Consider the following 18,895-nt stretch of genomic DNA (forward strand, 5'->3'; position numbering starts at 1 on the left):
CTCATCAATAACTGTAAGGAAACCGTGCATTTCCTTTAGAAAAAAATAAAGGCTGTTTCAGATTTAAGTAAAACAGTGTTTAATCCAAACAAGTCCAGTTCATTTGAAGGAGTGAGTAATGTGCTATGGACTGAGCATGGCATGATACACTCAGGTAAAGAGCAAAACGAGACAGGCCACATCCAGTTTGTAAGAGATATAGCAACTGGCCTACAGTAAACGGAAGCCCTGGATGAGTTCACATTCAGAGAATCTGAGGTACGAAATAAAAATTCCTTAGTAACTGCTATTCTTAGAGTGATGTCACTTAAATGACAAGATAAAAGGAAATGGGCACTGAGCAAAAGACTCAGGTAGTCAAAGTAATGAGTCAATGAAACCTACTTGCCAATGTACAGGTTCCAAATGTATGTGGCTTTTGTTGAGAAAAAAAATGCTTCAATGTATTTGCTATGTGATGTCGACATTTTTGAAATTTATCAAAGTGGAAATAAAACTAAAACCATCCGTGTATGAGTTCTGTCTCAAGAAAGAATGGAATAGGTACCACTTACTGGTTATTTCTCTGCTTTATGCTGTTTTTACTAAAAAAAAAAAATCAGTAAGGCTCTAAGCAGAAATGAGTGCAATTAACTGGCCCAGTTCTGCGTCTGAGTGCTCTCCACAACAAACACTGCACTGCTTGTCCTCAGTGGGAACTGGTATGGCAAACAGCCGCTGGATGCACTGTGAACTTGGAGGTTGTTTTCCTATAGAAGAGAACTTGACAAAGACAGACGGCCTGTGCACATGAAAGGGTTAAACACAATAACTAGACACATATTTCACTAAAATTAATTGTAAGCCTTTGAAGTATTAAAGATATAATTATTTAAAATTGACATAGGGTGATGTTCATAGGTCTATAAAGGCTGAATGTATGAAAAAAAACAAATAAAATGACTTACAGAAAGTATTACTCTGACTTTTTTGCTTCGCTAAAAAGGAAAATAACATGGGCCTATTCACAAATCTCAAACAAAAGTTTTCACGGAAATATATGTTTGGTATTAGAAAAGTACAACTGATTTATTTTAATTGATTTATTTATTATTTATATATATATATACACACACACACTTTTTTTCTTAAGATTTATTTATCCATTTTATGTGTGTGAGTACACCAGTAGAGGGCATCAGATCCCATTACAGATGGTTATGAGCCACCATGTGGTTGCTGGGAATTGAACTCAGGACCTCTGGAAGAGCAGTCAGTGCTCTTAACCGCTGAGCCATCTCTCCGACCCCCACCCCCACTTTTTGATAGTTAAAATTGAACATCAATTCTTCCCACTTAGCTTCCACTGCACTGTCTTTCCCATTGAGCACTGTAAAAAATTTACCTTAAGCACTGTACTCTAAAACGTATTTTTCTTAAGTAGACATAATGATATATTTCTAAACCTTTCCTACGGGTTACACTCATCCGTAAAAATGACTAAATAGTCTCACTGCGAAATTGATTACTTAGTCAATGAGGCAGAGGCTAATCTTTAATATATTATTTAAAGATAGCTCCTTGTCCTGATGAAAGGTACCTGGATTACATGAAGTTATTTTTTACTTCCCACAATTCCAGTGCTCAAAACATTGAAGTGCATTTGCTTGAATTTAAACATGTATGTCACTGATGAAATAACTTTTATCATTGTGTTTTTTTTTCCTGAGGAGCCTAAGTAATTAAAATAGTATAGTAATATAGCAGAGGTAAAAGATTTACAAGCATATGTTTTCATTGTTTCACTTGGAGTATATTAATCCACATAGACAAAATGCCAGAAGTAATTTTCATATCTATATGATCATTTATCTGGTAGAATACGAATTTTAAAATTGAATGTATGACACAATTTGGAACTATATTTACAAAGACCGACAGAGACTTGAGTCTATTTCTCATTGTTAAACATTACAAAAATAAAACACGATCTTGTATCTAAAGTGTCATTTTGTAACTGTGGCACTGGATCTGATTTTCATGCTTCCAAAGGATTATGGGAAGTTTTTTCTATCTCTTAAGGCTATGAAAATGAGCCTCTATTACTGCTATCCCTGTATTGTTCAAAGTAATTCACGTACTTTATCAAAGGATCGTGTGAAATTTCATCAGGCTGTGAGGAAGTCAAAGCAAAGGTGAGAATACTGAAATGATTTTGGACAATGAGTAAAGACTACAATAAAAAGCAGTGACTATTCTTTATGTATTCCCCTTAATGTTTCACAAACCTTATAAAATGCTAATTGTTCAGCAAAGAGGCCCGGGATGCCAGGACTTTTAAACCTCACTGACTTGTATTTCACCAATGAGGGAATAAATGATCTGTATTTTTTATCTAAAAATTACTCTAAACTGATTTAGACCTAGAGGGGAGAAATAACTGAATTTCTAAGAGAAGGAGGGCAGCACAGCTCCATGGGGACTAAAGTACAAGGATTGTGAGTTGGAAAACTGCAGTGGGATTCATAGACTTCATCCTCATCTTCAACAGGATATCAATGCCTCCCTAGATAACAGATCAAATAGAAACCATCCATGTACTGGTTTTGTCCAAACTGTGATTATCAGACACATAATTAACTGCTGTAATTTGAAGCTCGTAGAATATTACAATAGTTGTCCTTGTGGAGAGTTACTTCAGTACTTTTTATTTTCCTCCTCGCTCCCTTCCTCCCTCCCTCCCTCCCTCCTTTCTTTGTTTCTCTTTCTTTCTTTCTTTCTTTCTTTCTTTCTTTCTTTCTTTCTTTCTTTCTTTCTTTCTTTCTTTCTTTCTTATATATTTTATTGCTAGTATCACATCACCACAGACATGGTGGCTTAAAAGTAAACCAATATAATATCATAAAATCTCTGAAATTGGAAAACAAGATGGACTTAAGTGAACCTATTTCATTTATTTTGAGCTTAATTAAATGCTGGTCAAACTGAGCTGTCATTTTGAATTCCTGGGGAAGAGTTACACCCCAGCCTCTGTGAGGTCGGTAACAGTCCAGTTCCTGGTCAGTGGTAAGCCTGTGGTCTCAGGCTCCTGGTTGGCTTGTGCTTCCCGTTACCCCACTGCCCTTGCTTGTTCTCACAGGCTTCCTCTACTTTCAATCCATCCTCTTCCTGAGGGTAAACCCTTCAGCATCTTCACCTTTCTCCCTGTTCTGTTTTCTGGCATTAATGAGGAAACGCTCTATTTTAAAACAGTCACCTGATGGCATTCTCTCCATCTGATTCGCTTCTCTATTTTAGGATCAGCTTTATAAAAATAATCTCTTTCTTTATTGAGCATAACATGATTGTCACAAGAAGACCTGAAGGTAATGGCCACAGGAGATATCTTCAAATTTTCTTAGTATGCGGAAGTATTTTTCCTTATGCGTTTCATGTGCTTATTCAGTTAGTTGAAGAATTACCAAAAAAAAGTTTTTACCTCTTACATGTTTTCTTCATGAAGTTTATTACATTTCATTTCACTCCAGGACTGTCCATTTGCTTTTCAATTATATAGACTACATTTCCCGAATTATGATTAAGAACTTCATATGCATTAGAGGGTTGGTTGGTTGTCACTTTTTAATGTATTAGAAAACAAATAGGCCAGCTGGTAGGAGCTTTAAAGGTACAGAATGTGCTCCAAACAATTTCTCACAAAATTGAAGACATTTGGAATATCAGCAGCCATTGGTTAAGAAGAGCTTTAGACTACTGTACTAAATTTGATAATTAATATTTGTATTCCTTTAGACTAAAGTGACTTAGCAACATCACCCATTCCAAAGATTCACAAGATTTCAAGGTGACCCATCAATTGGATAAACGTGTTTGCTGGGAAGCCTGGCCACCTGGGTTTGATCACAGTGAGCAGCGGGGTTGAAGGAGTCAAAAGATCCACCCATGTTGTCTTCTGAAGTCCACACGTGAAGTCTAACCAAAAATGTTTAAACACCAAAACCAGGACTGCAGCATATGAAAACAAAAACAATTTTTGTATTTAAAAGTATATTATTAAGTTAGGATGTGTATAAGCAGGGAATTAGAACACAAATTAATAACAAGGATACAGTGGGGAAGAGAAAGTTCAAAAATTCAAAACCTGTGTGTTCAAGCCACAAGTAGCAAAGTCCTTGCCTAGCACGAAGAAGTCCCTGGGGTCACCCCTCAATACCATCAACAAAATCTCGATCAATTAATAAAACAAATTATTTGACATTAATGTCACTTATTATTTTTATTTACAATCTCATAAGACTAATCTTACAGGCCATGATGATTAACTCACATCAACTTTGCCTCATAAAAATTAATCTTTGCTTTAGAAAGAAAAGTAAAGAAAATAAAGAAAATAAATAAAAGTAAAGAAAAATAGCATTTCCTAGGAGAAATAAATAAATGATAAGCAAATGAATTGAAAATAAGTTTCTGCAATCATCTCTAATGTTGCCACTGAGATGTGAGAGTTCAGTAAGTTTCAGCTTCTCCATTTCCTATAGCTGTTTGCTTGCCAAGCCAATGCAAAATGACAAATTCTTTTACTTAATTTTTATTAAGCAAATAGAATTGCTGTAGTCACCCATCTTCAGGCAACTTACACTGATATGCCTCTTTCTTTCTGTTATTATTCATTTCCCCTTTATTTATTTATTTATTCCCTTTACATCTCTATCACAGCCCGGCCTCATTCCTCTCCTCCCAGTCCTACCTCACACCCTCATCCTCCATTCCTCCTTCCCCTTCTCTCCTGAGAAGGAAAGATCCCCACATGATTACCAAGCTGACCTGCCACATCAAGTCACAACAGACCTAGGTACACCCATTTCGCTGAGGCCAGACTATGCAGTCCAGCAAGGGGAAAAGCATCGGAAGGAATTAGAGGTGCCACATGGAGATCGTGTCTCACATCTGCTACATGCATGTTACGGGGCCTAGTTTCAGCTCATGCATGCTCTTTGATTGTTGGTTCAGTCTCTGTGAGCCCCCATGGGCCTAAAGTAGTTGACTCTGTGATCATCTTCTGTGTTCTTGCCTAGTAAGGATTTATCAATCCTTCCCCACACTCTTCCACAAGACTCCCCTGAGCTCTATCTCATGTTTGGCTCTGGTTTTCTGCATCTGTTTCCATCAGGTGATGGATGAATCCTCTCAGATGAGAGTTATGCTAGGCTCCTGTCTACAAGCATAACAAATGTCAGGGATTGGCTCTCTCCTATGAGATATGTCCCAAGTTGGGCCAGCCATTGAATAGTTATTCAATCAATCATTGTTCAATCTTAATCCTTGTACATCTTGATGGTTTCTCAGAAAATTAAGAATAGGTCTACTTCAAACCCAACAATTTCTGAGCATATTCCCAAATGATGTTCCATTATATCACAAGAACACTTGCTCAGCTAAGTTTATAGCAGCTTTACTCATAATAGCCAGAAACTGGAAACAACTTAGATGTCCCTCAACTGGAGAATGGATAAGAAAATTATGGTACATTTACACAAGGGCTATTAATGACAAAGATACCTTGCATTGTTGCAGGAAAATGGAGGGAACTAGCAAATACCACCGTGAGTGAGGTAACCCAGAAACACAAAGACATGCCCAGCATGTCATGTACTCACTTATAAATGGATATTAGCCATAAAGTACAGTATAACCATACTCTGATCCATAGATACAAAGAGGCTAAGTAACAAAGAGGGCCCAAGGGAGAATACTCAGAAGGGGAACTAGACATTGGAGGTGGATGGAGGGAGGAAATTGTTTGAGAGAGAGAGAGAATGGGGAGAGGACATGGAGTGGGGTTCAGGTGTGTGGAGAGGGGAAGGGTGTTGAGAGGGTTTAAGGAAAAAAGGAAAATTTGAAGTAGCATCTCTGAGATGAGCCAGATCCCTGAGATGGGGGAGGCTCCCAGGAGTCTATGGGGATGACACTAGCTAAGACTTCTGGAAGTTGGGAATATAGAGGCTGATGTGGCTGTCAACCTGATGTAGCCAGGCAGGACTTACAGTGGAGGGATGGAGACACACACACCCACTCGCAAAATCTTCAACCCTCTATTTTCTTTAGACATATTTACTCATGATTGGAAATGATATCTGGTCTTATGTCAACAAAACAAGAGGCTTTATTATCCCCCGATGAGTATTCAGTGTAAATGCAAATAACTGAGATTGAATTAAAACTTTTGCATTCATTCTCCTACATTCCACTCTGCAAACTACAAGTTACTCTAAGCAAATGGTGGAGTGCTGTTTACTCCATACAACCATGGGCAATCAATGATTTTAGACCTCAGGCAGTATTACTGAGGAAAGATCAGCACCACTTAAAAGGTGAGCTTTACACTTTATTTTAAAAGCTATAATATTACTTTGCTAATATATTTTGAATTAGTGTTACCCACATGTAGACATGAGGTACAGGTGTAATTATTTGCCTTTTGTAGCCCTGTGAATTGATCTTGTATCACAATTTTACTTAGAATAACTATAGAGATTTTAATCTAATAATTTTATAAGGCTTCTTTTCTATGGAGTTTTTGTATTACTAACCCCATCAGAAGTCAAACATTCTCCTACAAACAAAACAAAACAAAATAAAAAAGACATATAGATTCAATATGGCCAAAACTTCAGCTAGATGCTCTACTGAATACTGATTTGCCAGGCAATCTAAATGAGGTTATCCAAACTCAGATTTATGATTCAGTTCACTACCTCATCGGTTTTCTATACTTAATCTGTTTAAGCATTTAATTTTACCGTGTCACTAAATGGTTCATAAATATGACCCCCATAAACCTATGCATTGCTCAATCAAATGGTTTCATTTTAATTCTTGTCCGGTCTATATGAGGCGTTATATACCTTTGGCACTACTCCTGCCTGGCTTTCATTTTATCGACGCTTTAAGATTTTTGAGTTCTTCTATGTTTCTATACATTCTTTCTCAAATGTCTTTCCTATTTATTGGTCTATATTTTCAATGCCTACCTAACTTTGTCATTTCTGCTTTTCTGTTTTTGTGTGTATGTGTGTGCTATCTCTATATCTCTCTCTCCTTTCTCCTTTCTCCTTTCTCCTTTCTCCTTTCTCTCTCTCTCTCTCTCTCTCTCTCTCTCTCTCTCTCTCTCTCTCTCTCAACATATCAAGTATTTGTGCTATAAACAAACCCTTGGAAGTGTGGTTTTAAAGGACATTATGTTATTGGATGACTGAAGATTCATATGTTAGGATCACATATTATTAAATAATTTATTTTGAGGTTCTATTCTAATACTACACAAAAAATATTTTGACAATACTAGGCAAAGGGCACCTTATAGTTTAGGGCAAATAGGATTTTTTTCCCCAAATTTACTTCCCAGAGTAGTGTGACATTCTGTACTCCATACTATGGCATCAACTTTGAAATCATAGAAACTGCAAGGAGACTCTGTACTTTCAGTGTTGAAGAGGTCCCTACATTCTGCTCGGGATTAAATTTGCATTAAATTGAAGACAAAAGACTTAGAATCTAGTAGAAGTGTAAACTTCTCAGAAATGTCTTAACATTAAATGTGCATTTTGATTTTGCAATAAGAGTTATTTCTTACAGTCTTTGGAGACTTAAAGTTTTATTTTAACACAAGTGAATGTGATAGTGTTTCCACTGGAAGAAGTAGAACACTTGAAATCCGAACCTCTCCCGCTGTCGTGGAAATGTCTAATTGCTAGATTTTTAACGCAAATTAATTTTTCATATGCTCAATTTAAGTATCATCCAATTTTCCTCTCTGTGGCCTTTTGCTTAAGGAGTAATTATATTTCTGACTTTTTAAATTAAAACAGTGCTATCTAATTTAGAAAGCACGAAGCTCGCCATTAATTTTCAGATGCTGAAAACATTTGAGACATAAAATTTGATATCTTTCAACAGTCTGTGAACCCCATATTTATTATTAGATCATTTAAATCTATGATAATCAGATAAAAAGTAAATTGTGTTAATCAATAACATTACTAAAAAGGAAGACCTAAAATGTTATTAAAATATTGTAGTTTAGATGAATATTAATGAAGTCAAATGTAAACTATTAACTTTAATTTAAAGGAAGAGAGATTAGACATTTTAGCAATTGTAGGAAAAAAGAAGAAAAAGTACTACAGCACTATATATGTATAAATTATTTCATAAATACTAGATATTTTTACATAAATATCAAAAACAACTTGCAGAAGGAAAGATTTATTTTGTCTTAAAACTTCAGAGGCTCTTAATGCACAGTGACAGGAAGGTATATAGTGTAACTCAACTAATAGCAGCAGAACGATGTTGACATATTAGGGGCTGTTTAATTTGATGTGTTTCCACCAGGTACGGTTCATGTCTCAAACTTAAATACCTTTCCAACGTAACATCAACAGCTGGGGAATAAGGAAATAGTACATGGTAGAGGGTGTTTCATCTTTAAACCACAAGGCAGATATATTGCAAAATTCTACAAACATTTAGTATTCATTTTGGAAAGAATTATAAGGCAGTTACCTAAATCATAATTGATTACCGTATAGGTATGCTTAAAGGCTGCATGACAGGGAGTGATCACATAGGTCAACTGAGAAGAAAGATGAAACCTTTAAGTATAGCCCTATATCTTAGTGTAACGAAAGAACCTCAAAATTCTCTAAATGAACGCACAGGTTGAACCAAGCACATCAGTGAAGGAATGTCAGTACAAATCCTTTAAAACAAGGAGTTCAAAACTGGGCATGGTATTTCCGTGTTAGACAATGATGCAGTGGTTACCAGAGCCTTCGTGGTTGTCATATATTCTTGATTCATTTTTTTGAGGGCTTTCCAATGTTTGATATTAGCTTAGCAAGTATGTTTTTAATAAACAGCAGGAAAACAGATGGAAAACACGCATAATATCTATTCATTTTGCAGTAGAAGACAGACTTTAAAATCAAATCTATTCATGGAATACAATGTATATAAGTATCACCTGATATTTTTCCTTCATTTTCCATGTTTCACTAAAATTTTTCTTTATATTTAATGAATATATTACATATCAGTGTATCACCTGTAATATGTAATTTACATATTCTCAAAAATCATTTAGAATTGCACATTCTTAGATATGTAATTCTGAAGAAATAACTCTTATCCCAAATTGAGATCTTTGATCAATATGTTGCATTTGTGAAGCACAGTGGTTTATCCTCTTAGTCTTTATTTAATTCAACAACATACGCTTGGCTTTCCTAGAGTGATGTTTGATGATTTAAATTTCTTTCACTATTAAGGAGTTTGATGTATTTTATGTAGAGCTGGGGGCTGTGTTTCTGACTACTATGGAAGATGATAGGTGGTAATATATATTTTCAAAGCTTTAATTTTCTTCTTTAATTTGAGTTTTTTTCAGCTAATGTTCCTATTTTGCAGCTTCAGGCATAAACTAGTGGGCGGAATTTAATGATGAAAGCAGCAGATGTTAGAAATGCAAATACATCAGCTGCATCAAACTCTTTGCAGCTATGGGAGTCAAGGAGGGGGGAAGTCATGTCCTTTCTTATTCCCCAATTACTGATTCTTGTCAATAGCAGTCAAATAAATTCATTCCTCATTGACTAATTTTGGAAATTATAATGACTAAAAACAAAGTGACAAAAAAAAAAAAAAACACCAAGTGTACCACTCACAGATCTACATTTAGATATACAATTTGCATTTCTTAGTTTGGATAGAAGTAATATTTTTCCATAATTGCTACATCTTCTGAAATTAAAATGAAAGAAAATGTGTGAAGTCTAAAGTATCACCAGGCACAGGACATATGGAAACTTAAACCAGATAGAAGAATGTCTTGGAGAGGGGAGTTGAGCACAAGGCTCTTCCCCTAGAGTCCACTGGAAGTTGTAAGCAGCTGGGTAAAGAGATAGCTCTTCTGAAAGTGGACCCTGCTACCTTGATCATATTCCACTGAAGGCATACATCCACAAACATCTGGGAAGCACCACTTAGCCTTGATGGGGAGAAAAGAAAAACCTAATCAAACAAAGCCCATAAAATGTTTGATGGGACAGGAAAGGGTGAGTGAGTCTGGGATTTCTGTGAGAACATAAAAATGATCAAAACACACTGTACAAAATACTCAAAGAAATAATAAAGGTTTTGCATTACACAAGATAAAATTTATATTTAGTTAGGTGGTATTTTTAATTTAGAGTTTATGTTTTTTTCACAGCATTTTGAAATTCAGAAATTTTTTTTATTTTAGACAATAGTATTTTTTATAGAAATCATTGGATTTTTATTTAAACATTTTATAAGTATTTAACACAGATATGTTCACCTATACAAAATTCTGTCCATGTTTTATTTTTCTTTGCCATAGATATTTTGGAATATGCACATTCAAATTATACTTTGTTTTCTAGTTTAAATGCTGAACTATAGTTAATCATTGAATACAAAATATGAAGAAACTTACATAGAGCAAAAATAACAATTTTACGTTACTTTTCTTATATTATTTAATAACGACCTTGAACACTCACATTGTTGCAAGCCATTTGACACAACAATAAATAATGAGTTAGATAAATCATAAATGATTGAATTTTATACCTCATAGTATCAGTGCACAGAAATCAAAAGGGAGTGGCTTGACATATTTAGTATTCATTAAGAGATGCTCTTTGTTTCCAAAGAGGTTTGTTGAGCAGTCGCTATAACAATCCTCAGTGATGAACCACACGCATATTGGGTCTGAGGAAGGATACGTTCTCCAGAGAAAGGGCCTCATGACTTTTCATAGACACCATGGAAAGGAGGGAAGGGTAAGGTGCATGGAAACTTTGAACACTGTGCTTATTCCAATTAGGCCAGGAAAGCAAACTACCAATTGAAAAGTCCAGATCCAAATATTTTTCATATAACCTTAAAGTTAAACAGGAATTGGCCAATAAAGAAGCAAAAAGAAGACAGAAAAGGGATAAGAAATATTTAAACCATGGCATAAACACTGTGGTCATATAAGTCAATTAGTATAAAGTGTCTCTCAAAACATAGGAAAACAGTGAAAGGCAAAATATATATCAAAGTATTAGGGATATAAAAATTGATCTACCCTATGTAAATTAATTAAAAAAAGGTACAGGAACAATTGTTATAGCAAGAATAGCGATGAATGCTTACATTTCCAGTATGTTTGAAAGATCTGTGAGAGTTCAACACTAGTGTGTTTTATTTAGTTCTTGTCCTCTAAGGCTAAAGGGTTAGACTCCAAATCAATCAATCCTACAAATGACAATGATAGTAAGCTAATTTTAGCTTTCCCTATGGTTCTCAAGTAGGTAGTGGTAAGTGGACACAAAGACAATTTCATATAAAGTAAACAAAGGCTAGGGTTGAGTGTTAGGGAACGGGCTAATTTAACCCAGGTGGTCAGAAACTTGTAATTTCAAGGCTTATATTGTGTTTGTTTTGTTTGACATTTTCTTTAACTTTTAATTGGTGCATTGAGAATTTCACACTGTCACCATATTCCCACTAATCACCCCCTTACCCCATTCTCAAACTCCAACCTTACAACCTCCTCCAAACAAGTGGGAAAAATGTTTTGGAAGCTGTTATTGTGTATCACAGTGTGTCCCACTGTACACCCTTTTGTCCACACATCTTTGCTTGTAAATGTTCATTACAATGATATGAAGGTCTGGCATGAGACTTCTGGCTTCTGCTACTCTATCAATACAGGAACCTCACTGGGACTTCTCTTGGATATTCTGTTGTTACCCTGTGTCATAAAGGTCCTCTAGTTTTGGCTCTTTAGGACCAGCTCCTTCCTGCACTCCAACAATTCACCAATGGGGTAGATGCTAGGGTGGGCCAATTCAAAGCTCTAGACCTGAGCCTGAAAAGTATCTGAGGTGGTCAGTCCATTGGCCATCACACAGTCAGTTTGACTCACCAGAAATCCCTGCAACTAGAACCAGCCCTGCCCTGCTGCCTATTAGAGATACAGGGCCTGGTTCTCAAGTGTAGCAGCTGGTGAAGGACATGGCCAGTTCCCCCATTCTCATGACCCTGTAGCCAGATCTGCTTTGCTTATCCAGAGGTGGCAAGGGAAAAAGCTGAGGGAGGGTATCTCTCCCTTTTCAGTGCTACCCCAGAGCAGGAAAGAGGCAGGGCTAGATTTCCTGCGCTCACACTCTCAGGATCAGTTCACCTGCAACCACCATGTCCAGGGCCAGGTCTACTGTGCTGCAACAGGTGAGGGGCAGGGACCTGCTCTCAGGTACTGAGGGTCACCTCTCCTACTTGTCTTAGGTGGCAAGGGATGACAGGGGCATCACTCCTTTGTTTAATGCTGCCACATGGCAGAGAAGTCAAGGAGCCAGTTCTCCCTTGTTCACACTTTCAGGGCCAGCTCACCCAAGTCCTGTCATCAAGTTCAGCTCTACTGTGCTGCCCAGGTGAGACGCAGGGTCTTCTCCCTGAGTGAGGACAAAAGGGTGAGGAGGGCGATCTCTCCCTCAACAACACGACAACACAGTATACAAGATGTAGGTCTGCACCTCCCAAGCTCCCTTGGACTAGCTCATGCACAACTCCCACATCCAAGGCCTACTCTACTAAGCTTCTCAGGTGAGATACAAGACCTGTTATCCGAGTTTTATATTAGATGAGGGACAGGGTCAGTTCTCCTACTCTGATAACCTCTGGGACCAGCTCTCCTGCCTGCCGTGTGTCAAGGGGTGATGGGGAGTACCTCCTTCACCCATATCACTGCTGACCTGCAGCTCTCCCAATACACAGGCCTACTCTGTTTACTGTAGGTGGATAGAGACAGGGTCAGATCTCCTGTTTCCACAGCCCCAGGAGCAGCTCTCCCTTGATGTCCAGGTGAGGGGTGGATCCAATTCTGCCCAGCCTTTTGACATCAACATGGTACCAGAAAACAGTCCTGATGAGGGACGACCACCCAGCCTTTTGTTCTAAGAGAGAGGTACTGCTTCAGGAGCATAGACCCAGACATGACCCTGCTGGCTGCACAGACTAGGACTTTACCATGGTCCCAGGTGGCAACACCAACTACTCACATCAGGCTGTTCTTCACTATTCTCTGCCATCCTCTACTTTCCAATTCTGCCGTTCTTCTTTGCACCCACATCCTTCTCTTTTTCTTTCTCTTTCATTTCTCCACCATTTACTTGCTTCTCCTAGTGATCCTTGGTGTTTCTGAGTGTTTGGGATCATCTCAGGAGTCTATGTCATAATTATGCATTATGACACCAGGAAAGTATCATCTGAGGCATGATCTGTACCCCAAGGTCTGTGCAGCACCAAACTGGTGATCATCTCAGGCTAGCTCCCTGTCCAGGCTCCATGGCATCAATCTGCTTCTTGTCTTGGGCACATTCCTATATGAACCTGAAGTCCCAGGAGGGGCTCTCATAATTTCTTTCTTGCTCTCCACCTTGGATACCAATCTGGACCTGCACAGTGCCATGCTAGGGGTTGTCTCAAACCAGTGAGCGGGTGATGTCTAGTGAGATGTCTAGTAAGCTATCTCTGTCTAAACTTCCTGGTGCCAGAATGGCAGTCACCTAGGGCTCTTTCTCCCTCTCCTTCCTCTTGTTCTCTCTCCTCTCTCTCCCTCTTGCTCCCCCCCCTTCTGTGTGTGTGTGTGTGTGTGTGTGTGTGTGTGTCTCCTCCTCTTTTATCTTATTTTTTTAGGAAAGTAGGCTGCCAATCATTCAGATATTCACAAGTCAGACTGAGCAGTCTTACCCTCTCCTCTCTGCCACCTACTGATGCACCACATATGACATAGCATCCATATCTGCAATGCCTCTAGGGGGCAGACTTTTGAATTTTTTTAAAATGCTACTGTGGGTATGGATGTTTTACTTATATGTTTATTCCTGCACTCATATCGATGGCTAGTTCCAGCAAAGGCCCAAGGAGGGTGTTTGAGTCCATGGAATGGAGTTACAGACAATTATGAATCATCATTTGTATGTTGGGAATGGACCCAGATCATATGGAAGAACAACTAATACTCTTAACCACTGAGTCATCTCTCCAGCCTTGATGGATACTTTTAGGCTTACTCTCCTATCTCTAACAACTAGTATTTCTTAGATGAAAGGATGGAATGTTCTGGAATTAAGTTGGAGCTAAACTATATGTTGAGACTAGCCCCTGAAAGAATTTCTTTGAAGATGAGAAGCAGAAGAAAAATAACAGCATCTATAAATTATTTGAACTACCACTAGGCTAATGGAGGGAGGAAGAAGCTTGAGAATACTCAAACTTAACTGGGTCATACTGCAAGGCCTCTTCTGAACCCTTCTTCCTTCATGTGACTGAGGAACTTACAAGTCATTTTAAAACCCTATCTTCTTTTAATACATAGGTAAAAACCCACTACAGAAATGTACTCTGAATCAAAGAGACAATTTTTCCCCCACAAGATTTTAATGTAATTGGGGAGGCTGCTAGGAGACAGAAGAAAACTGACTACTACTACTTCTTCTTCTTCTTCTTCTTCTTCTTCTTCTTCTTCTTCTTCTTCTTCTTCTTCTTCTTCTTCTTCTTCTTCTTCTTCTTCTTCTTCTTCTTCTTCTTCCTTCTTCTCCTCCTCCTCCTCTTCCTCCTCCTCTTCTTCTTCCTCCTCCTCTTCTTCTTCTCCTCTCCCCCCTCCTCCTCCTCCTCCCCTCTTCCTCTCCCTCCCCCTCCTCCTCCTCCTCTTCTTCTTCTTCTTCATTTTAAAGGAAAGTATTTCAATCTTTAAAGCTGAGAAAATTGGAATCCCAGAGGCTCTCAAGATTAAGAAATCCCAAGAACCATCTTCAGCCATGGATCTTGAAAAAGTTACAGATTAGTGAAGGTCACTTGTACCCTTGTCTTCCTCTAATTTAGTTGTTCAATTTTTCTCCATACATAGGGAATATTTTTGACAAAAAAACAACTTACTGGAAACCGTGATCTTTTAAGGAAAATCTAGAAGTTGAAAGAGTAAATAAAAACCAGACATTATTAAATAAGAATAAATTTGTAAGTAAAATGGGGGAAAAGGCACCATGGAAAGAACTTTCTTGGGGCAGGCTTACCACTGTGCAATAAGTCAGGAGTTGGGATCCCAACTATTCATATGCATAGCAGGGATGGAGACACAGGCTAATCCTTGCAGTTCACTGACAGCCAATCAAGCTAGGCAAATGGCCTCTAGGTTCAGTGAGAGACATTATCTCAAAAAAATAAATGATGTGAGTGAAGAACACGGTCAACATTGACTACTGTCTCCTACATGCAGAGAAACATGCAAAATCACACACACACACACACACACACACACAAAGCAGAGAAAACACAAGTAATAATTTACTATTCATCATTTAAAATACATTTATTAATAGTAAAAAGAGTATTTAATTCAATAGAAATTTTTTAATTAAAAGAGACCTATACCTCTATAACTAAAATATACAATTTTTGAAAGAAGAAAGCTTATGGGGGACTGTAACAACAGACTCTGCACAATTCATATGGTTTTTATATATGTAAAAATTAACCGAGTCCCTATGTCCTGATAAAGTTGATATTCTGATCTCCCCCAGTGAATCACAACTTTTTGAAGACTTTAAACAGGTCAAAAATTTGAAAAATAATTGTAGATACCTTAGAAATATAAAATGATTAGGAGTAGATGTAGTTTGAAGACATGTGAACTACTGCATTCTTGGGACGAACTTTTAATGAATGGGTAGCTGCTGAGATGATTCAGCAAATCTGACTGCCGGGATTTCATCCCAAGAGCCCACATGGTAAAAAAGCACCAGCTACGACTTCTTATTCTCTGACCTCCATATGTGGGTCATATCATGCATATTCTTACGTACACCCACATACATGTTAACACACTCACAGGAAAGAAACAATAAAAATAATCAACAAAAGTACCTGAACACTTCTCTGCACATTATAATTTTATAATGTATGCATATATATTTGATATACGTCAATACTAAGAGTTCCTATGAATCATTGTTTTTGACATCTTTTCATTATCCTTACGATTCTCTTCTTTTGATGAAAGCCAATTCCTGTAAGACCGGAAGAATTGGTATTTGTTACTACAGCAATCAGTCCCCTCCACTCCATCTCCTTGCACTGATCTTGTTTGGTTTTATTCTGAGTACATGTTAATATTTATTATAATATAATCTGGTGGCCGTCCTGTGTATCATTCTTCTACTTAGTTACTCTGAGACACGACACTCCAGTGGTTAGATCACAGCTCATATCCACAGAGCACTTTATAGATAACACACATCTAGCAGCTGGGCCACCAATAAAAATATCCACTGGAAAAATCATTGATTGGGCCTTTACAGTTTAGTGGCAAGCAATGCCCTACCACCTGCTCCCATGTGTCATGCTGTCAGGGTTTTACTGGAGGCAGGGAGGTGCAGTGTCTGGCAGGTGGGCCATTCTAGGAACAACTCTGCAAAGCAGAGAGGGAGAATAAATCTGAGGAGTTTAGCCAGCATTCTTTGCCACAATTAATGCATTCAATGAGGCAAATTACGGTCTCCATACAAAGTAAGTGCACTGCCTCCCCATTTAGACTCTCTAAACGTTGCTTAATCTATGCCTTCTCATCTGCTCCTCTCTAAAGTCATCCCTTCAAGTGTGCCTATTTATTTAATGGCACAAAATAAATTTTGTACAGCTTCAACGTACAAGGAGGTTGTCTCTAAAAGTTTTAATCGCCTGTGATTTTTCAGAGAAAAGGGATGATCTGTCTCTCTCACTCATTTATCTCACTCTCCTATGGTGTGCCAATTTTATATTTATTTTCCTATTTTCTGAGCTTCCTTTGAGAGATTAAAGTTGTATAGCTACTTCATAAATATATGTTTGATATGATGAATCTAATCATGTTTATATTGTATTCGTTCTCAGTTAATTTTCACCACAGTAACTTTCTATATCTCACATACACATTTTCACTATAACCTATTTGTTTTTCTGATTGTTGCTTTCAAAACATACATTTAAAAAAATAACTATCCTTGTAGGATTTTTGTGTCCTGTCTGGCTGTCTCTTAGAGGCCTGCTCTTTTCCTCAGAGGGAACAGAGTGGGAATGATTTGGGCAGAGAGGGAGGTAGGGGGAAGCTGAGAGGAGTGGAGAGAAGGGAGACTGGAAATGAGATGTGCTGTATGTTCAATAAAAAATAAAAACAGAAATAAGCCTTCCCACTTAAAAGGTATACTTTGCTGACATTGTGTTTTCAGACACCTACTGCATATGAGCCTGGTCTTCTTCCTTCCCTCACCACATAAATGTTACCTGATATTTATGACATTTAAAAAAAAAATCAATGCAGTTTTGCTTACAGTGTTGTTTAAATAGAGATTTTAAAATAACCAAAAAAAATCAGAAACAACAACAAACAAAACAAAATATTCCAAACAAACAAACAAACAAACAACAACAACAACACAATTCTACAATTCGATCCATCAACAGCCCCATGCATCCTGTACTGATCATCACTGCTTCTCCCAAGGTAACGTCTATTACAGCACTGCCTCATCCTGGTTACATTTAAGGTTCTTCCAAACATCCTTAAAGGCAGATGTAAAATAATTCCTCCATCTGTTTCTCAACCCTTTCAATGTTCTATTCCTAGTGAATTCTGTCTTAAACAGAACAAAACAAAAATGCAATAAAAAACGACAAAATGTCTAATGTCACTGCAAAAATTATCTATCACGATTTAAAAATTAAACTCTCTGAACGCAAGATTGAATCTTGGATTTTTGGTTTTATAATGTTTTGTAGATGTTTGGGATGAAGTCTACAATGCTTCTGTATTTTATCAAGGGATTATCGTACATTACGGAATGGTATAATGACATCGAAATACTAATGTAATATTGAAATCTCTATTCCAAAGCAGTAGTCACATGATTTGCACTGCCACAGCTTATCATAAATATAAATATTAAACAATGTATGGGAGGGCAAGAGAAATGCCCCAGCAGGTAAAAATACTTCCTACCAGTCTGCATGAGGTAAGGCCAATATGTCTGGTGGTTTTCTGAACTCCACAGACTCACTTTCCACGAGCATACACATACCCATATGCTCGGCCCAGAATGCACACATAAATAAATGAATAATATATAAATTATTTTTAATATATGAAAAAAGTTATAATGGCATATGAATAAAATAAGAAATATTTAGATTTTAATAACTTGGTGATATTTTTCCCTTGTCGTAAATTTTATTGTTCTTGTGTGTCTTTGTGAATATGTGCTTCCACAGATGTGCATACCTATGCAGAACCAAAATAGGTTGTTAGACCCTGGAACGTGAATTACAGGCTGTTGCAGGATACTTAACTTCCTACAGGGATTCTATGACCAGAACTCTGCTGAGCCATTAACCTCTACATTTCAGCATTTAAGTGTGTGCTAGTCATAAAGAGGTAGGGTTGACAGAAATTAAATAAAATTGCTCACATCCTTAAGTAGAATACTTTATAAACTGTTCTTTACAGTAATTGTGTTTATTATTTTCTTACGTGATAGAGCTATGTCTTTCAATCTACTAAAATTTTACTATGTAGCATGTCCTGACTTATTAAAATATAAAAGTCAAACAGTTGTTTCAGAAGCTAACACCATTTGTCAAGGTACCTCGTTCAGGGTTTACTGAAAATACAAGAAACTGTATTATTCTCTCCCAGATTATTATGTTATGTGCGTGGGTATCTGTGCATGTGTGTGTGTGTGTGTGTGTGTGTGTGTGTGTATGTGTATGTGTGTGTGTGTCTATGTACATGTGTGTCCATGCATGAGTGTGC

General features: G+C 37.4%; 1 non-coding gene across 1 annotated transcript; it reads right to left on the reverse strand.

Moving 5' to 3' along the window:
* Positions 1-13,747: 13,747 nt before the first annotated feature.
* On the reverse strand, positions 13,748-13,875 carry LOC116899873. Its single transcript, XR_004387867.1, has one exon. It is a non-coding gene; the product is annotated as a small nucleolar RNA SNORA17 (small nucleolar RNA).
* Between the last annotated feature and the right edge of the window lie 5,020 nt (positions 13,876-18,895).

Source organism: Rattus rattus, chromosome 4 (assembly GCF_011064425.1).
Source record: "Rattus rattus isolate New Zealand chromosome 4, Rrattus_CSIRO_v1, whole genome shotgun sequence".
Taxonomy (NCBI): domain Eukaryota; kingdom Metazoa; phylum Chordata; class Mammalia; order Rodentia; family Muridae; genus Rattus; species Rattus rattus.